The 22,010-nt window shown below is 47.0% G+C and overlaps 1 long non-coding RNA gene across 1 annotated transcript; it reads right to left on the bottom strand.

Moving 5' to 3' along the window:
- Positions 1-11,087: 11,087 nt before the first annotated feature.
- On the bottom strand, positions 11,088-17,942 carry LOC144139113 (uncharacterized). Its single transcript, XR_013316054.1, has 2 exons — positions 17,500-17,942; positions 11,088-12,469 (listed from the first exon to the last, which is right to left on the bottom strand). It is a non-coding gene; the product is annotated as an uncharacterized LOC144139113 (long non-coding RNA).
- Between the last annotated feature and the right edge of the window lie 4,068 nt (positions 17,943-22,010).

The following is a 22,010-nucleotide window of genomic DNA, read 5'->3' as shown; positions in this document are numbered from 1 at the left end:
AGAGTATTACACTCAAGACAATGCATTTTAAAACGATGTAGATAATACATATCGAAACGCAAACGGGAAAAATAAGAAAAATAAGAGCAAGAGAACATCTCGGCAGAAAGAGCATTCACCAGTGACAGCAGCAGGGCGTAAATGCTAATGCGATGCAATAAGAGTTTTTGCAAAATGGGAAACATCACACGCAGAAAACACTTCCGTCGGATACACATTCCATTCATCGATTTAGAGGGTGAAAAAAAATACTTGAAAAGGTTAGTGCGAGCAAAAATTGGGGTTAAAGTGTGTTTGTGGGTTTACATAGTATGGCGAGATAAAAGGGGCTGTTCGTAAAATCGTGGATTAATATAGGGAAGGCCGCAGATACGTGTCCATTTTTACAGCGAAGTTGCCAACTGCTAAAATCCAGCACATTATCTTCAACAGCAGAGCTGTGTACACGAGCATGATGATGATGATTATGGTTGCTAGTGGTATCCCCTTTGTAGCGGGGTGATGACGTGTCATCTTACAAAAAAAACTAATATACCAATGTTTTCTAGTCTTCGTTTAATACTAGCGCTGCTCTTAGGCCCGGCACAAAAATTTTATTAGGCAGAAAATGCTTATTTTTTATGTTACAGGTGGTAGCTGTCCTAATCATATTCCCCTCTCTGCTTCTGTCCACCAGCATTCTTATGTTCTTTTCGTCGCTCCGACAGCCTTAAAGTTAACACACTGTGTGCTACTCATAAATTCTAGGGCTACTGGAGGCCGAATATTTCCCTTATGTATATGTGGATGGATGCACTCGTATTCTAACACTATGTGCCGGATAGTTTCTGTTTCTTTTCCGCAGACCACGCATACCCCATCATTTTGCGTATACTTCCCCACTAAACTCTTAGTTCGCAAGCAACCTGCTCTATCCTGAAAAAGCAAAGCACTGCCCTTGGAATTATCGTAGACATTTTCCGCTCTGATGTCATATTTCTCAGCCCTGTACATCTCTAACGACGTTTTAGCTTCAATTTCTTCTCCCTTATTCGTTTTTATCTGCGTTGCCTCTTTTTTTTGTTACCTTGGCTGTCTTGGATTCTCCACTGTTCCTTCCGTTATTCATCGTTAGCCTTCTAGTCTTGCTTAGCCACTGCGTGTCCATGCTTTTTATGTATAGGCACCTAAGAGTTAAGGTGTCCCCCTACGTTCATCCATCGCTCTGAACCTCCTCTCAAAACATATTTTACTCTGCGCTTATCGAACTTCAAAGGACGCCCAGCCCATATCTCCCTACACTGCTTCGTTAGTTGTTTTTCCATGCGCTTCTGAGGCCAAACGGCCTACCATTCCCTGGTTCACATCAAGGCCTGATATCACGTCTGGTTTTAAGCAGAGTACTGCATTCGCAAATCCGAGACCCGGAACCCTTTCTCCTTTCCACATTCCTCTCACTATTTCATATTTGTTATACCCCCCCCCCCCCCCCCCCCACACACACAGATCTCTATGCTCCATTATAGCTGCGTTTCGCTTTCCCTTACCCTTAAGTTGCTCCTCGTGAGTTCTTAGGTAGTTTTCCCCCTTTGTTCATTCCCACTCCCAAATTTTATATTAGTTGACCCTGGGTAATTCACCATGCTGTATTGACACCCTGTCAGTGCTAGCGTCATTGAAAAGCATTATTCACCATTTTTCTGCCCTAAAATATCACGCGAGGTCGGTCGCTTCCTGACCGCTAATGTTTATGAGTTGTTGCATATTGGTCTGGCTATCATCTAAAAGAACAATGTCGTCTTCGTATACCACTCCCGGAATACGCTGTACTACTTCGCCTTGCAATGTATGTGTTGGGGAGAACCCTAATTGACTTCTACTTTCTTTTGTAACCCTGCCATGTAAAACATAAAAAGTATTAGGCTCAAAGGGCATTCCTGTCACCGTCCCCGATGTGTTCTGACCTGCTGTGCGCATTTATGCCCTTCCGATGTGAGGAGCCCTCTATTATCTTTATAGATTGCTCTAAGGAACTGCATTAATTCGTAATCTAATCCCTGGAGTTTCAGCATTCTCCACAGCAGTTCTCTGTTTACGTTGTCATATGCCCAAATAATGCCCAAGAACGTAATCCTCCATGGTCTATTCTGCGCTATCGCAATTTCAATGCATTGTGTCATCACGAACGAATTATCATCCAAGCGCCTGTCCTGTCTAAATCCACTCTTCAGTACTCCAAGGATTTCCTTTTCTTCCATTCATGCTTGAAATTATGACTTTATCGCTCTCCAAATGAATCTATACACCACTGAGGTTACGGTGGGTGATCCGTAGGAATCCATTCTGGCTTCGTTTCCTCTGCCTTATTTTTACACTATTAAATACGTCCCACGTTCTAGCCAATCCTCCAATCCTCCGGTAACTGTTTGTTTTGTATCACCTGATCTATTTCCCTCATAAACGAGGCCTTACTTTTAGGTCCAAGCAGATTTATCAGCTGCATTGGTATTCCGTTCATTCCCACTGCTGTTTGGGGAGGAGAAACTTCTTACTCTGCTTTTCCGATCAAGGTTGCTCAAGCCTATATCCCGTTCCGTAGTCTTCTGTGGCGTAATCGGTGCAGGCTTCCCTATCTCATTAATGCGTCGCATTCTTTGACGAGTACCGTACAGCTAGGACCGTGTACCGCCCTGCATTTCCACAAAAATGCAGATATCGCGGAAGTTCCACCTGTAATCGCTATATTGGCGTAACTGCAGATCACTGGTCGCGTGAAATTTTGAAAAACTAAAAAATAAGAAAAACATAAAAAATGCGGAAAATGGTGAAACGTGTAATGCCCTGCATTTGCACAATAATGCAGTAATTGTGAAAGTTCCACCTGTAATCGTTAGAATAGCGTAACTGGACATAATTGTTCGGACGAAATTTCGAAAAAGTAAAAAATAGGCAAAATATTAAAAATGACGGAAAATGGCAGAACGTATAACGCATGACATTTCCACAATAATGCCGATTTCGCGATAGTTCTGCCATTAATCGCTATAATAGCGTAAGTGTAGATAATTGGTCCAACAAAATTTATAACACCTAGAAGAATAGGAACAATATAAAATGATTTCCGAAAATGGCGAACCGTGCATTTCCACAATAATGTAGATTTCGCGAAAGTTCCAAATGAAATCGTTAAAACTGCGTAAATGGAGATAATTGTTAGGACAAAATTCTGAAAAAATAAAAAAATCAGGAAAATATTTATAATTTGAAGAAGTAGCCAAAAATTTACCGCTTGGCATTTCCAGAATAATGCAGATTTCGTAAAAGTTTCTCCTTTGATCGTTATAATAGCGTACCTGGAGATAATTGGTTGAACGAAATTTAGATTAACTAAAAAAATCAGAAAAATATAACAATACTGAAAATGGTGAACAGTGCCGCCCTGCATTCCCACAATTATGCAGATATCCGCGAAAGTTCCGAATGTAATCCGTATGATAACGTAAATGGCGATAATTGGTCGGACGAAAGTTTGGAAAACTAACAATAAGAAAAAATATAAACAATTGGGGAAATAGGCAAAACGTATAACACATGCATTTTCACAATAATGCAGATTTTTCGGAAGTTTTACCTGTAATAGTTTTAACTGTAACATAATTGGTTGACAGAAATTTGGAAACACTAAAAAATTAGAAAAATACAAAAACTACGGAAAATTGTGAACGTTGCAACGCCCTGCATTTGCACAATAGTAGAGACTTCGCGAAAGTTCTACTTCTAATCGTTATAATAGCGTAAATGGCGATAATTGGTAAAACAGGATTTAGAAAAATCAAAAAGTTGGCTGAAAAAAACTCGCACTTAAGACAAGCGGCATAAGAATGGTACGCATAAGCAGATAATTCTCTGAATGTCTGCAGAATTTTTTCCCTAAACTTATCACTAACCACTTTATGAATATGCGCAAACGCCTGCTCTCCTCCTAAATGATTGCCCTCTTTATCAATCAAGAATATGTCATGGATATCGCTTTTTGAGCTTAGTAATTTTACATGGTTCTAAAACGTCTTGGATGCGCTTTCGTCCTTCTTCTGCATTTCTGCCATGCATTGTTGGCTTGTCTGCTTGATCTTTGCTTGCACCATTTTCTGCCCTTCTAGTTGGTTTTTCCAGTGAATATCCCATTTTTTCTTCACTACCTCCGGTTTCATACCAGCTCTTTTTATGAGTGATACTTAAGCGCAAACAGACACAGAGACGAGAAAGAGAAACGACACCAGCGCTTACTATCAACTGAAAGATTTATTAAAATCGAAAGCACATATATTCTACGCCAAGACCCAACAAGCAGGCACGTGTGACCGTCGCACATGCGTACGGCGGTACATGAGGACAACCGCCCCTTTCCTTCTTTTCTTTTTCTTTCTTTCATTATCTGCCTCCTCTCCTCAAGAAGTAGCACTTCTTTATCTAGAATACTCAGTGACGGGTGCCTTATACAATCCGAACCCGCTAATCCGGATATGGAAGGCTTCAGCAATTTTCCCTGTAGCACGGTCTCTGTGTTTAAAAAACTCCCTCCACCTCCCCGAAGGGGATCGTGCGGAAATGCGAATGCATTGGGTGCACCGATGAGTGCGCTGCGGCAAGCAGTAACGGAGAGAGGCGTGCGCTCCACTGCATTTATATACATTTTCCGAGTGCAGCGAGCGGAGAGAGGTTACGCGGAGAGGAGAGAGAGACCCGCGCAACACGCCCGCCCTGCGCGCGAGCTCTCTCTCCCGCCGAGCTCCGCGATGAGAGCGCCCTCACACGCCCGAGCGCGCTCCTCCTCTCTACTCACTCTCCGCTACTGAGCCCGATCTCCGCGATGGGAGCACCCTCACACGCCCGAGCGCGCTCCTCCTCTCCCCTTGCCCTCCGCTACTCCCGCCTGAGCTACCACCTGCTTCGGTTTCTAGGCGCGCCAGAGCTGTTGCTAGGGGCGAGGAGGAGCGCGGAGAGATAACACCTGCGGGCGCACGCCGACGGAGCACGACAACCCCCGACTAAGAAATGCATTCGCATTTACGACGACGACGACGACGACGAAAGCAGAACTACGAGGCGCGCGCTCACGTGCGCTCGCGCTGGAGGAATGCAGGCGCACGCCGGCCAACGGAGCAAGACAAGCCCCGGCTAATAAATGCATTCGCATTTAAAAGCACTTGCGTGTCTGTGAAGCATGGCTTACAACCGCAGCCTGCACAGTGCAGCGCCAGGTGTGTGCAGGGCCTTCCTTTCAAGGAGGAATGACGCTTCCTTGAGCGTACATTGAGACAGCGGCCGGTCTGGCCGACATACACCCGGCCACAGGACATAGGAATGCAGTACACAACATTGGTCATACACCGAACAAACTGGACTCTGTGTTTAATCAAACAACCTCGCCGGGTGTCCGTCGGCCAGGCAGGTAACACAGAGACCGTGCTACCAGGGAAATCGCTGAAGCCTTCCGTATCCGGATTAGGGGTTCGGTTGTATAAGTCACCAGCCACTGAGTATTCTAGATAAAGAAGTGCTACTTGTTAAAAGGAGAGGGGGTAGAGGATGAAAGAAATAAAAAGAAGAGAAGGAAAGGGGGCGGTTATCCTCATGTACCGCCATACGCATGTGCGACGATCACACATGCATGATTGTCGGGTCTTGGCGTGGTATATATGCGCGTTGGATTTTAATGAATTTTTCAGTTCATAGTAAGCACTGGTGTCGTTTCCCTTCCTCGTCAATGTGTATGTTTGCGCTTAACTTTCACTCATGATGTTCACCAACTAGGTCGTCTCTCCATTTTGCTTCAGTTCTTTTTGCCTCTGTACGTTCCCTCGACGCCGTTTTTTCGCTGGTCAATAGCTTCTTTTATTTTCTTATTCTTCCAGCTTCTCGTCTTCCTCTTCCATTTCCATCGGTTTCGTTGCCTGCCTTCAATCATCTTCATTTTATTTCAATTCACTTTATTTCCAATTCCAACTTTACCCACACGCAACGGGCCGTTATGACTATACTCATTAAGAATTGTATAGAAAGCTTTTTGAAAATGTTTTGTAAAAACCCCACAAACACACCATAAGAAACTGCTTTAAGAGCCGGTAAGGTCTACTGACTTGGTGCTATAGACTTTTAATTAAAATGCGTTCGCCAATTTGAATTGAAAACTCAATAGGAAGATTCTTTAAAATGTTAACCAAATGTTTATGGAATTCTTCGAGCAGTCTCTATAACAAGTTTATTAAATCTCGATGAACAATTTCATGAGGGTGTGTTTTAGTACTGTGACTATATGAGAATACGATGACATAAGACGACGGCGACACATGAGACGCCAAATGCCCTATCCACAAAGGTGCTTCGTCCCTTCCCTACTGTTCATACGAGCAGTCGCTGGCCCCACTGCGTTTGAAGCGAAGCTGGCGAGCTTGGGCATTAAATTACCCCACCTGACGGAGTGCGCGGTCCCTACATGGCAATTTTTAGGGGCGAAGCTCCCCTTGCTCGGGCCAAGTCTCTCGTGTACCCTAGCTCTCGAGGCGACCGCTAGAGGCGCAGCTGTGCAACAGTTCATAGGTCGCCCGCTAGATGGCGCACCTACTCCTCCGTCTCCGCTGCTCCGCTGCACACTCGGACACGCGCACTACTTATAAAAATACTTTGCAAGCGAAGGCACGGGGCGGCCTCTGTCGCATCCACCGTGGTCCCACGTAATTCGCGCCAGCAGCGCCAAATCCTCCCCTAGTAGTACGTGGCCTCTGAGAAACGTTGCATTAATCGCCATGGCAACGAGTGGCGAGGGGGGAAAGGGCGTTTGCTGACGTCGCGGACGCTGCTGACGTCATTTATCCCGCGGCCGGCCCCTGAAACCGACGCTCGTCCAACTTTCGCGCCTGGTGCCATTGCCGAGCGGCCCATGAGGCAGCGACCGGCGGCAGACGCGCGAAAGTTGGACGAGCGGCGCCGATGACTCGAAATGGCCGCCGCCCGTCGTTTGTTATGTGTGCAGTAACGTGTTTAATAATTGAACGAAGAAAACATGTAGGTAATAGTACGTTTTCTGGTGTTGAATTGTTGTCTTTGTGGCGATAATAATTGGAGTGTCACACAAACATTATTTTTGCTATGCATTTATTCGAAATTCACATGAGGACGTCTTTGATTCGAAGTCATGAAAACACATGTACTACACCCATATATTGCACATACATTTTATGTACGCAGTATTGGACTAAGCAAAAATATGACATATGCAAATTTAGGCATACAATATTGTACAATACGGAAAAAACGTGCTACATACACATTTACAATAACACGGTTAGGCGGGCTAGTTGGTATTCTGAATTCATGGCTGTAACTTTTGCGCAACTTTACACGGTGACAGGTACAGGTCTTCGAGTCCCTTTTTGTATCGGTCTCCGTCTAAAGTTGCGCAAAAGTTACAGCCATGAATACACATTTAGGTACACAATACTTGATTACGAAAGAAGAACTTCGAAAGTTCTAGTCCCTACACAGATTTTTTTTTTCGCGCACACCTCGGCGGGAGAAGAAAAGAACTTGAAAGTTCCACTCAATGTATACTTATTTCTTGGGCTCACCTCGAGACAGGAATGTTCTTTAGACATTAAAAAAATTCGTTTCAGTTCAGAGACACAATAATTGGGAATCTATATGTTAAAAGAAAGCACGTACACGTATGCTTCAAGCCCTGCCCTTCGGGCGAGTTAACGCAAACTCTGAAAGAAAGCGTTGACCCGCCCATTAACCTGCATACACTTCCGAGAAATCATGTTCACACCAACAAAATGCAGCCATAAAAAACTGTTGCAACACAATGACCGCACTGTAGACACTCTTTGCTGGATTATATCTACGTACAAAAACAATGCCCAACCATGTCCACGTCGTAGAACACAGAACACAAATCGAACGCACCCGTCTTTTCTTTTAATGGCGCGTGAATTAATAGTCTGCTTACCGGGGGTGGGAGGGAAGGCGGGGGGGGGGGGGGGGAGAAGACACCCAGAAAAAAAAGAAGCTTTCCTGTATTTTTAAGCCGCAGATATCGGCCAGGTTGTTACAAGCTACCCTCTAACTCGTGTCTGGGCAGCGCCTCTTATCTCATCCTGTCCGATACGGCATGACCATTCTAACTTCAGAACTATGGAACACCAAACCCATTCGCGATAAGATGGCAAGGCGCGGGTGCGCAGTTTATATTGAACAGCAAAGCCGGCAATGCTACTTGGTTTTATCTATTTTTTAATGAGCGAAACGCTTGCAATGGCGGCTGCAGACAACGCATGTATTTCGGTTTGGCCTTCCACTGCTTCATGTGAAAATCGACTTGCATTGAACACCGCGGAGTTACGTCAGATTTTTCGGAGCTCTGAAGCAACGCTTGGCAGTAGTTTCGCCGCAAATATACGTTTTGGAGCAAGACGGGGGAGGAAAAAATGCTTAGGGCGCAGAACCTCCACGCCATTAATCGATGTGGTAGTATGTACGCCATGAAAGGCAAGAAGCGCGTACAGTTGAGCTTGCCTTCTTTGTGAGCAGGTGCGTCGTGATGACATTGGATGGATTGAGGAGAGTCACCGGAGGAAACGTCCAATGAAGTCGCAAACCGTCCTCGACTTGGGGCCCAAACCTAGACTCATACCTGCTGCACGAAACAACAAAAAATACCTTGATAAGTATACTGAATCGACGTTCCAGCAGTTACTAAGGCAATGATCAAAAAACGGCAATGCCACCACAAATTGATCTTGCGAGCAAGTGTGTGCGTGCCAAAGACGCGTTTACTTCTAAAACTTTGCGTACCTGCACAGCTGGGATATATTTGCACATTAGTTTCCACTCCAAGACGAGTGACATGTCTCATTAACTTCACGTTACATGCGCAAATTACTTTGAAAACAGAAGAGTGCAATCAGTCGGCTTTTAAGGAATTCACTATAACTTGTACAAAGCTAATTTGCTTACCTGTCGTCTTTGGAGAAGGCGAGAAACTTGGTCGAACTGTACCGCCCTGTGTCGCTGCACCACAGAGCTGCGCAGGAGTGGTAACACTCCTTCCTCCGCTGCCCCATATTTAGAATACATTCGAATGTATTTTATAATGCAGCGAAACTTTCCGCCCGTGGAAGCGTTTAGGCAACCCGCGCAACCCTTCGCACGCCGGCTCGCTCACGCACGTACCGAACTGGCCCGCCGTGCGTGCCGAGAGAAAGAAAAAAAAATATTGGCGCCGGTGAGCTGTTGCGCATGCGTGAGGAGGCGCGGAAGCGTTGACGGCGTGGAAAGAAAGAAACACTGAGGGAAAGGGAAGGGCCACGCCGCAGCACCGTGCCGCTAGGATCGCCATAATTTCGGAAACCGAAACTAGCCAAAGTCGCCGACCAGTGGCGAAGGCAGCGGCGCGGAGAGCTCGCGACGCGGCTGCAATGCGGGCCCGCCGCCAAGACCCCACGGTGAGAGCTCGCGAGGCAGAGGCGGCACGCAAGCGGCGGCAAGAGAACCTTGAATCGGAGCGAGCGCGGGAAGCAGCGGTCAAGCGCCCCAAGCGGTCGCTACCTGATGTGTGGCCGAATGTTTCACGGTTTCAGCGATAAGCTTTGGAGTTTCGCCCCACTCGTCATCATTCACTTTGTGGAGATGGCGGGTTTTTTCGACACGATGGGCAGGTCGCTATCGATAAAGCCGGTCATAGGTGGTTTTTGGTGTGAGAACGCCCATGAAATTTAGGCATGCAGAAAAATCGGATATATTGGTCGCGCGTAAGGAGCAGTCTTTTTATTTTTATTTTCCATGTGGCGCAGAACACCCCCGAAATACGTTCTTGACTATGCTAGAGTATGCCAAACTGTCTTTAGTTTAAACTGTCTGTGGGGTTTTATCGCAGCGGCCATTGGCAAACACGCGTACAACGCTTTCTGTCATTTCATATCGCCCAACATTTGCTGCAAAAGCAAGAATAGTTGCAGAGGTTACATCCCTGTGGAGTGGTACACGGCCCTACCGCAGCTTACTACGCTATGGAGTGGAACAACAATTAGGCAATATTACTGTAATGTACGGTCCGCAGTGCTTAACGGGACCCATTCCCTGCTTTCGGGCCTGTGCCGGCGGGACGATGCAGCCCAATTTTCTTGCGGAGCTTTTCTTGGCTACTATTAGCGATGCAAAGGCGTGCCCTTATGGCTTTGTTGCCTCACTCCCATTCCTCGAATGCACAATAGTGCGTCCTAATGCGTCATAACAGCGGTTGGCTGTGTAACTAAAGTACTCACGCACCAGCATACACCGACGCAATACTTGCAGCACTAATCCTCCTTATCCAAACTATGATTTGTACTTTTGGGCAATAACGCCGAACGGACGCAGCGCGCATTTTTCGGTGCGGAGTACCTTAGGACCGCACAATGTCTATCCGCGTCCGTGCGCATAGCATTTACAACCGCAAAAAATCACACAGGCACCAGCAGGATTCGAGATTTTGTATGGGAGACTAGACAGAGTTAGTGTCAGTCGTCTTACCCATTGGACTACGACCGTGAGATAGTACCCGAGAGTCAAACGGCTCACTCCCTCACCTGTAACGGCGCGGAGTACCGTAGGACCTCCCAATGTCCGTCCGCGTCCATCCGGGCGCACACCACCATCAAGCGAAATTCGATTTGAGCCGTCAGTTGGAGTGTCATTTAGGGAACAATCATGGAGCAACTCACAGCTCAAATCGAATGACGGTCGGGGCGCAACTTGGATGTCATTTCGAGTCCCCGTACTCCGCACCCTCGCCAACATCCACGGAGTGGAGATGCTGCCGTTTCTAGGAAGGATTTCGATGACAAATGAACGGGCAGAATGACTGAAATTTCATCGGCTACCCATACCCCCACCAACACTGTCGTCTTTCAAGCATGGTTACAGCAATAGCACAGCTTTGGCGCCTGTTATCGTCCCTAACTTCAATGCCGATACAAGGGAATGAAATTTCCTTTCATACTGCAGATGTTCTTTGCCAGGAGTCGCTTATTTGTTTTTTTTCTGATTGATTGCGAAATGAGCCACACTGGTAAATAATGTACAAAGAACTTTATTTTGAGCAAGTGGGTAAAAGTAGGCCTTCTATGAATCACACAACGCTTTCGCTACTGAATGTGTAATAATCACGTAGCTCGCTATTCGTATCGTAATATCGAAGCACACGTGTGACCCTCACACTCGTGAGATGAGTTGTGAAATTTTCTGCATACACAGACGTTCCTGTCTCTCCCGCAGTTAATTACCAACTTTCCCTCTTTTATTGCAATCACAACAGCACCTCCAACCTTAGCAGGAGCTCATCTTTCTTAACATAACCATCACTCTCTATGTCGCCCAGCTCAATCATGGTTTCAGAAAAACGGGCGGGTCTGTTGCTGCCTCCTATAGGTCTACCAAAACAGTCCCTGCAATACTCAGCCGAATCAGGCTCTCCGACGCAACGACGCTCTAGTCGCGTCTCGGGATGAATGATGCTCAGCTGCAATGTTTTTATAAACGGCCAGTGAAGAAACTCGTCCTCGCTACCCTCGTGCAGCCGAATGCACAAAGCAAGATTCAAGCTGTCGCCCTCTTTCCTGACGTCAATTCCCCAAGACATGAGGTAGCGCTGCAGGTATACTTTGTCGCTCATGCTCCAAGACCAGCCCTTTTTCAGTGCCTCTTCTTTGAGCGCCGCATATCCCTTTAACACCCACTGATGTGTTCTTGGGACATTTCGAACCGATGCCAATTCTGAGGTTAGGGCAGACCTCAATGATTCAACTTTTTCGGAGAAAAGGGCTTTTATCTCAGCTATGCAGCGATCAAAGGCTGATCCAAACTGTTCTGTTATTGCTTGCTTCAAATTATTATTGTCGTGGCTAATTTCAATGAGTTTGTCACTCAGAGAACCACTCTCCCATGACAGTTGAGCCAGCTTAGCATCGAATTCACATACTCGTTGTTCTATCCTTGTTTGTTGGGCTACCAAGGCTTTCATCTGAGCTTCATTCTGATCCAAACGATAGAGTGATTGATGCTAAGCTGTTCCAAACTGTTCTGTCAATGCTTCCTTTAAATCATTGATGTTGTGGCAGACTTCAACGAGTTTGTCGTTCTGAGAGCGACTCTCCAAAGACAGTTGAGAAAGAATTCCTTCTAGTTCGCGTACTCGATGCTCTACTCTTCTTTCAAATGCTAAAAACTGCATGTTTTCGTTGGGATCGGTACCCTGCGGTGCGTCAGTTGGAGCAAGCAATACAAGTGCTGTACACTGCGATTTCAGGTGAGCACACGCGTCGCGGCACAGCACTGCTGCAGAGCACTTAGGGCAGCAGGTCGCGTTGTGCTGGCAATCGTGGCGAACGTGCTCGGCTACCTGCGAAGCTGGAAGGACCACACTGCAGCCGTTGGCTTCGTTCCAGCAGTGCACCTGTGTGAGAAAACAAGGAAAGGGCACTATGTACGTTTCTGGACATGATGTCTGATTTTCGGCAGATAAAAGTTTTATTACTGTTCTAGTGAAAGATTATTCGATGTGTTACCCTCTGGATTTTGTTCTCCATCCCCCAATACCTTCTTTGATGAGAAATGACAAATGTAGGGTGGTGTTCCTTTCTATCCTTACCCTCTCATTTTTATTCTGACGTTCACTCGCATGAGACAGATCACCCGGAGCGAGCCCTCCCCTGAAGTATTGCATCGCTACCGTCTTCGTGAACCCTTCTAATGGAGCCGAAAAGCGGAAACGCGCGTGTGTGTAGGATTTGTTCACACGGGAGTGATCCACGGGTGGCGAAAATTAATCCCTAGTCTCCACTCTGGCGCGCCTCATAGGCCGGGTGCTGTTTCGGCAAGTTGAACCCCCATTCTATGAATCAATCAAATAATTCTTGAACGCTTGTGCTTCTTGGCTTTCAATTTTGTAGCAAGGATTAAGAGCCGAAAAAAAGGGACCTTTTAAAAGCTCCCTTTGCTCTGAAAGCTCATCTCTTGTCTGAAATTCTTCGTCATTTTCCTTATACCAATCTGTTTTTTTCTAGCCTCACTTCGTCTTGCTTCAGTCCGTCCCCTTTCCTTCCCCAATCTTTCACTGCACCACAAGTTCCCGCACACACTAGAAGTTTTCTTCCATTCACCGTCCCTAGAAAAATAACAGCTTTACTCGCTAACTCAAAGCGAAAGAGCCCTCTGAATGCTGACTTGGCTGACAAATGACACCCGTACGGTGACATGATGACATATATTTAGTCGAGGGGTTTAGTCAGGAGTGGAATAAACGAGCTTAATAATACCAAGAAATGCCGAGGAGGCAATAAAACGACAAAACGATGAGTTAATGTTGAGTGTTCTTTCGGTGGTAGAATTTGTGGTATGAACTTGGGGTCTGACTGGGAAGCTTGAAAGAAATCTTAGAAGTCTCCGCGGTTAGAAATTATACAAGGCCACTGTTAAAAATTATACACAATTTGCGTTATAGCGTAGGAAAAAAGCAGGGTTGAAGATGTGTTAGTTCCCAATAGCCATAAAAGCTCAGTAGTATCGGGCAGGTGATGGGATGCGCTTAAGGGACAATTGGCGGACCATTCCTTTATTGGTGCAGCTACCGGGCGCCAGCAAACTAAACAAGGCAAGACGAACTACCGGACGGAGGAAAAACTACGAAAAGTGGAGCTAAAAAATGTACTTGTAAAGCTGCAAGAGGGTTTATAAATATCTATGAGAGGCTTTCTTTCTGCAGAAACATTAATGCGTTGGAGATGATAATTGTGATGGGTATACTGAAAGGAAGAACACGAGGTAATTATTTGCTCCCCAAGGGCTGAGAGTGCTAAGCGTGCTCGGTTAATAGCTAGAACAGCGGAAAAGACTGGAACACCAAACACACGGCTACACATTTCACGAGCGTGTTAACTTCGGCTCGCTAGCTTGTATTGCGGGCGCACCTTCCAAACCGATGACGTCATATCGACAATATCAATCTGTAGTATTGACAGATTGCCTGAGTTTTGCGAATTTGCACGAACACAAGTCCGCCCTTTTGAGTAAGAGGTTTCACTATTCCACGCTGCTGCAACATAACTCATCTCTACAATATGACAGTAAGAAGGTCGATAACATTGCCATAAAAATTTCCCATTATCATCTAGCTTCACTGCAACCGTCGACAAAATAAAATTTTCTTCTGTGCCCCCTGCCACGTGACCAAGGGCCATCTCTAATTCCCCGCGCTCCTTAGTGGTACGCGTCGCCGCCATGGAGGAAGACGCGCACGGCGTTCAGGATGGGCGTAGTGCGCCAACGTGTATGCATTGGGCTCTCTCTGGCTCTGTGGTCACCGAGACCGCGCCATGAATTGAAACACTACCTGCACCATCGAAATTGCCAACACCAGCACTTTTGCTGCGTCATGCAGCATTGAGACACGTTCACAACTTCGGGGCCTACGAGTAGATCTGGTTTGGACTGTGCTGTTTGCCACAATGACTAACTCCAGGTGCTCTTTGAAGAAATCGTATGACCGCAAGCCAGGCAGTCCTGCTTCCCCGCCAACCCAGTTGGCGAAGGTCGCCGTTCAGTCCCTCCGAAAACAACCACATCTCCGAAATCCCCCATTCCCCTGTTTTGGCTGGCGCGATGGAGCCCTGCGAGGAGATCCGCAAGACATCTAGGCCTGCTCGAGCTGACCTGCTTTTTCGCGAGCCTCGCACTCTGCTATCAGCACCGCAGAAAAGGTCGCTGCATCGGGTAGGACGGCCTGTTTCATTTTTATTGGAAAGAACACCGAAGAGGCTAAGTAACGCCCAAACGCGTCCGCAGAAGAGCGGGACATGCCATTGAAATAGCAGGCACGGAGACCGACTACTCTTCCAGTTCCAAAGAGCGAGCGAGAAAATTGTGTCCAGTAGAACTGCCGTGTTCAGTTTTCCCAAAGCGCCTAGCTGGCTGCATTCGATGTGTAAGAAAAAATGAAATTGATCGATGCGATGATTAGAGATGATCATGACGACGATCCCGCTTGCATATACGTGTTCAGTTACTCTAACAAAGTCCAGAACGCAGCATAACTGCAGACGGTTTATTGGCCTTTCTGGGTACAGGACTATTACGGTGAACAGACGGCGAGATATTTATCAGTGCATCCTATCCTGGGCCCAAAGCATCGTCGACGAGTTGTAAAGACGGCGAAATCTGAAGCACCACCTGTAGAAATTATTCGATGTAAACATTCCTGGTACCTAATCACACTTCTACCAGCGGTGCGCGTTGGTTGGGCGAGTGCGTTATAACGGCTGCATCACACGGCGGTGATAGCACAGGGCCACCGTGATACCTGTATTATCACGTAGCCATTCACACAAACTGAGCATCAAATACAGTGGTGACAATCGAGGCTTACGACGCCTAACACATCGAAGGTCTCTTGCAACCCACATCCATTAAAATATTTTACAACCGAGAGATCACAATTACTGCATTTTAAAACCTCTTGAAGACAATGTGTAATGGTGCCACCCACAAAGTTGATCCGTTGGAGACAGGACCTTCAATAAGAGTCATTCTATAAAAACACTTAAGCATCCCTCAATACCAGCCAGAGCAGCACCAACCAATCATTATGCTTTAGGATCAATGGTTACAGATTCCCCATCAGTGCAACACGTTTGGTCATGCGCCCCACAACAAGCAACGAATCCTCGCGGTTCAGAAGATTATTGAGCGTCACATTAACCCATTACTGTCAAGCGTTGGATTAATGTGTGCGGGACCATCAATGGGCACAACCACACTTCGGAAGTCGGGGCTACTATCGTATTCCGGCCGACATAAAAAAAACAACGATGCCACGTGTGTCACACTTCACCACAGTGCGGGTGTAAACGAGCTCGCCGAAAAGCTGCACCCGCCTCCTTCCCCCAAATGTGTCACCCATTTGCAGCCAACTAGAATCGGAACGACTATCTGATGATGAGGAGGTATGACAAAGTACCCTTCCCGATAACAGAATTTTGCCATACCCTGGAGAGAGGGAACGCCTACAAGATGAAGACACAGTTGCCCAACTGCGATGGCACAATACCTACCAATAAGCTCCTCTTAATGAAACCAACCTTATCAGAAACGGTGGCGAGCAATACGACACTTCGGAAGTCTTCGATCGTGAAACAACTTCCCAACCCACGCAAGTTGCCTCACTGTCTGGTCAACCTTCGCCCAACCTCACTGGGAGCTTGCTTGTGCAAATTATAAAGAGCACGGCAATCTTGATATCTGTAAGGAAACCAGCCGCTGAATGAGTTCCAACCTAGTCTGTTTCCGCAAGACGTGCTTGACAGGCATCCTAATTCGCCTCGCGGCGTGGTTGTTTTTTTTTTGAACTAACAAAGGGTTTAAATTCCGTTCTGTATGACACAGTTGTCAATAAGTGCTTCAATCTGCCCATATGCGGCGTCGATTAGGGTACATTTGCATCCTTCTTTTAAGGCAGGATTTGTCGAACCGCATAGGCGAAACGACTAGCATTTTACATCGTAACGACGTGGAAGTACATTGATCATGCCTTTTATTACGCCAACTCTCTTCCAAATTGGTATCCACGGTCTTCGTCGCCGTTGGAAGTAGTGGCTAGGCTTAAACGCATCATTTATGCCCATGACACGGAAACATTAAGCTACGCTCGGCTATGATGCGCGTTGAAGTGGAGCGCCCCAGAAAAATTTTGACCACTATGGATTCCTTGCGTGCTGTGAAATATTGGCCTACTGTGCATTCTTATTCTCAGTAGAAAAAGCGGCATTGGTGGTCGAAATCGAACCCGCGCCCTTAGGCAGCCTCAGAAATTTACCCACAGCGGTAGGTGTGGCGATTATTCCTGGTGATTTCTGCGCTTTGTGTCACGATGCGTTCTGTCCAAATGTTACGGTTATTGCTATTGAATATTTGGACGCGTGTAAAAATTGTAAAAATTTAGGATTTCGAGCCTCAAATTTGAACGTAGGTAATATGAGAAGCTAATATGACGGCAGATGCGGACTGCTAGGTAGCAAACATAAGATTTCCAGAGGAAAAACGTAAGTGGCTTAAGACGAAAGGCAAGCCTTGCGTTATATTAAAAAAAAGCAAAATTTATTTCGCTCGTGTCATTTAGCGCTTTTTGCATGGCAGGTATAAAAGTATGCATAGAGGTCTTAATACCACGTGTGAGAAAATTATCCTTTCATGAGATTTTCGGAATTCCTGTATGCGCTCCTCCTACTTCTCTTAACACGCTCGAAAGGAACAAAAATTCAGTAAGAAGAACCATTTGGAATGAATGGGTTCCAGGGCACACACAATCGTCAATATTCTGGCTCTTGATGCCAACAAAAAAACGTGTGGTGACTAAAAAAAGTGGTTTTAGTTAGTAATCAGTGATGCCCCTCTTCCCAAATATGACTCGTAGATACTCCCTGAACGCCTCACCTTTCGCCTCAGTAGTTGATCGGCCGGGTACTCCTTGGTGGTGACATCGGCTGGCGCACAAACATCTCCGTCAAGTGGACAGATACACTGCAATGAGGTAAAGCAGCTTTGGCAGCACGGGTCGCTGAAGGTGTGGCCACACACAAGAGTAGAGATCAGTCTCGGAATGTTGCCACACGCACTGCAGATTCTGGACGCAGGAATGGGTTCAACGAACTTCAGGGGCTTCCTTTCAAGCTCTTCCGAATACCCCACCAGTGCGAAATCGTGTCTCCCGTGGGCCATGTTCAAAGGCTTGCAGAGTTGGAGGGCATGGCCTGCCACCCTGCTCCTTGCAACACAATCTGAGCACGGCGACAATCGCTTTTCTTTCGAGTACTGCCGCCGACGGGTGATGCATGACTTCCGAGATAAGCGACCAGATATGTTCCCATAGAAGTGCCATGGGCAGACAATGCCTGCTAGATATGGTGCAGGCCTCCGAAAAGTATCTTAACAATTGTAGATAACATGTCTTTTTTTCATTCTGATTGATTGTGGGGTTTAACGCGCCTTCGTAATGCAAGCGATGAGGCGCGCCGTAGTGGAGGGCTCCGAGTTAATTTTGACCACCTGCGGATCTTTAAAGTGCGCCGAAATCTCGTACACACGGGAGTTTTTCCATTTCGCGTCCATCAGAAAAGCGGCCGCCACGGCCGGGAATCAAACCTGCGTCATCGAGCTCAGCAGCATAAAGCCTTAGCCATTGAGCCACCCCTGCAGTTGTTTTTTTTTTTATTTTGCAAGCAGAGAATAAAAACGTCTCAACACTAACGTGTAGCTACCTAGTTCACTCCAACACCAAAAAACAGCAGGGTAGAGGCAATACGGAAGCCGTATTATGATTGACGATGTTTGTACAGCCGGGAAATTTTTTAATATCGGGGGAGCGTCCACCGGCAGGTAGGTGAGATGATTATCTCGATGAAAAGTGGAGATATGAGCGACAGTAGTCAGCATTCCCAGAAAAATCCCGCCCCTGAAATCGTCGTCAGCACACCTAGGCTGTCATCGCAAACACAGCACACCATTTTTGCATTGGTAATGAGCCGGATGTCTTAACTGCGAAATGGTCACAGAGATTTCGCATGTGCCTCGTTGCGGCAACGATAAAAGTGGCAGACTGCGAGCTGAAATGGGTTGTGTTGTGCTTGTAGGAACAGCCCAAAAGAGGAAGGTTGCACTGCAGGATCATTCTGTGCAGGCTAGCAACTCTTACTCGTTTTGCTTCTTTGTCATTGATAAGGCGCTGACCGACCCGCTGGTCGACGCTTTCGCGATGTTGTTATAAAGTGGCCGGCTGTACATCCGCGCTGAATTTAGGCCAATACGGGGCGAAATGCATCCCAATTTGCCCATAAATCTGGAAACTTTACACATTTCTGCCGAGTCATAACGGGGAGCGTGTAGGGCGAAAAGTTCTGGTAAGCGGGTCCGTGTTATTTGTGGGTGCCCCGTTGAGGTGATTTTCAAGAAGGTAGCAGGAGGTGGCAACATCAACGCAGCATGGACGTATAACTAATGCATTATTGAGTCACTCGACTTGTGAAAGGTTTTATTGCATTGTTTTCTGTGGAGTATTTACCCTCACCGCGATTTTGCATAGTGTATGGCTGAAAGAAACGGTTGAGCGATTGATTGATTGTGGAGTTTAACGCGCCGACGCTACATAGGCGATAAGGGTCGCCATTGTGGAGGGCTTTGGATTAGTTTTGACCACCTGGGTATCTTTAACGCTCGCCAAAATGTCGAACTCACAAACGTTTTCGCTTTTAACCCCCGCCAGAAAAGCGGCCGCCGCGGCCGGGAATCGAACCCGCGTCCTTTGGTTCAGCAGCACTATGCAATGGCTACTGTTTCACTATCTCCGGGTAAACGGCTGAACATTGGACCTACATTTTATATGCCCGCCGTCCCAGCCCGCGCAGATGAGTTAAAATTTTCGTTACACGTGCCGAAATTTCTTCTACCCAGTTGAAAATTATATCACTTTACTTGTGTTTTGCAGGGCAACAAACTACGTTGGGGCTAGGAATAATTGTTTGGCTCAACAATTTTGTCAACAAAGAAGAGATTTTTCTGGTGCTGGAATAACAGCGACTGTATAAGGCTGGCTGACTGCGGGCAGCGAAATTTCGGAATTTCATTGAGTAGTTACGCGGCTAAGGTGACGGAAAGAACTTTATTCAAGTATGAGCCCTCCAAGAGCGTGGCCGCCCTTGCCAGGGATATCCGGAATTTGATACACACCCTCATAATGGTTGTGCCCTTCTAATAGAGATTGATTGTAGGGTTTAATGCGCCGACGCAACGCAGGCGATGAGGCGCGCCGTAGTGGAGGGCTTCGGATTAATTTTGACCACCTGGGGATCTTTAACGTGCGCCAAAATCTCGTACGCACGGGCGTTTTTGCTTTTCGTTCCCATCAGAAAAGCGGCCGCCGCGGCCCGGAATCGAACCCGCGAACTCGTGCTCAGCAGCGCAACGCCTTAGCCACTGAGCCACCGCGGCGGGTGGTTGTGCCCTTCTAAGACATCGGTAATGCGGAAGTAGTGGTATGTAGGAAGTTTGGACCACTCGGTGAATCAACGTCAATACTTTTGAAAAGTTCTCATGAATCATATGAAATACCGCGCGTTGAATCAACCGGTCGAAAGAAGAAATTGGCGACAAAAGCGCAGGCTATCAACTTAATTTATTATTAGGGTCTAGAAATATACACAGCGTCTGCGCTACCATGCACCAAGAATTAATAAATGTGCAAAGGCGCTACTGGAAGAAAACCTAGGGCATACTATTCCCAGTACGGTAGAGTAACGGCGAGTTATTATTTCGTTAATTAGCTCTAAATAATTATTTTTAAATAGATATCCAACTATAAAAGTACTGTACTAATCATTTAGGTGTGAATGAGGCACTTAAGGTGCCCACAAGACGCATCTAACTGCGGTATCTTCAGCGATGAACTAATTGCGTACTCATGTATTCTGACTGATAAAGAAACCCCGCGATATACAAAAAATACCACGTGATGGCGCTCCCGCTCGCATAGTAAAGCGGTGCCCTCGAAACAGACCGCCTCTGAATTATCCAAAATCAAATGAAGAAAAGACAGAATGAAGACATCATGACCAAGTTTGTGTTTTATCTGTCGCATGGTCACGCGAAACTTGGTGTTACTGCTTTTTACACGCATGCCATTATGAAGGATATGCCCTGTCTCTTCGGCCGTGTGACAGTGAAAACGGTTGATTTCAGTCAGCGTGTTTGAGGGCGCTGTTTTAGAACGTGAGTAGGAGCGCCGTCACGTGATATTTTAGATGCGAAGCATCTCATGGTCGGGGCTATGTCCCTTCAAAAGAGCCACCGAAGTCGCCACCAGCCTTAGGCCGGCGGCCACCGCGCTTCTCTGACACTTGCTAGAATAACAACAAAACTTTATTTCAGAAGGTGGACGCGTCGGTCAGCATGGGGAAGAAAGGAAGGGGGGGGGGTAGAGTTTAAATGTTACATTCTGCGGTCAACGCCTGAAGAGCGCGCGAACTCCCACAGAGAAAGCAGCGTCTGCCTTGCAGTGGCGGGTTGCAGCGGGGTTGTCCATTCCACAAGCCGCTGGACGCCGGGCGGAAGATACCGTAAACGGAGCGTTTGAAGGCCGGGACAGTCCCACAACATATGGTGTACAGTGGGCGTGGCTCCTGTGGAGCAAGAGGTGCAGGCAACTGTGGCCACAGATTGCGCAACCTCGACGGCATGCTGGTGACGTTTTGGCACATACGCACGCCACTTGGCCAACACATCATCGGTTAGCGCGGCACCAGCCCGTGCCCTGTGCAGAAGTACTTGTGCGCCAAGGGGAAATCCAGCGGGCAGGGGGGCGGGGTTGTGTCCTTAGTTTTCCTTAGTTGTCCTTAGAATAAAGTTTTCTCCTGTCCTGCACCTCCTCCTGCTCCTCCTCCATTTCCTCCTCTCTCCCTTGTACTTGTTGGTGCGCCGTCCACACCCCCACTGCGCATGCTCGGCTTGCTGAACGCCCCGTGGTGTCTTACCCTTTATGTGCTCCTGAAGCAGCAGTGTTGCCGGTGTCTTCCTGGGCCGGCACGAGACGAGCATGCTTCACGCGCCTTCGATGTTTCGTCGTCGTCGGCAGCGGCGTGCATCGGCGAGTCTCGGCGGGCCGTGATTACAAGCAGCCTACAACCATCCGAGGAACGTGCATGGACCTCATCTTCAGCAACTTTAGGGTTCATCCACTACAACAGCCCTTGACTTTACATTTCACAGACCATACGGCGGTCATAATCAAAGCGGAACGCCAACCACTGCTCGACGTCACCTACGTTGAACATGATGATGATAATGCCTAAATAAAGACAAACTCATACCACGTACAATGTCGGTATCTATCTCTCTCTTTATTGCCTCTCCACTCTAACACCCCCCCCCCCCTCCAATAAAATTACACCATCTTC

This window comes from Haemaphysalis longicornis, unplaced genomic scaffold (assembly GCF_048455015.1).
Source record: "Haemaphysalis longicornis isolate Haplotype H1 unplaced genomic scaffold, Haemaphysalis longicornis Haplotype H1 scaffold_5, whole genome shotgun sequence".
Taxonomy (NCBI): Eukaryota; Metazoa; Arthropoda; class Arachnida; order Ixodida; family Ixodidae; genus Haemaphysalis; species Haemaphysalis longicornis.
This window is presented reverse-complemented; position numbering and strand designations above follow the sequence as displayed.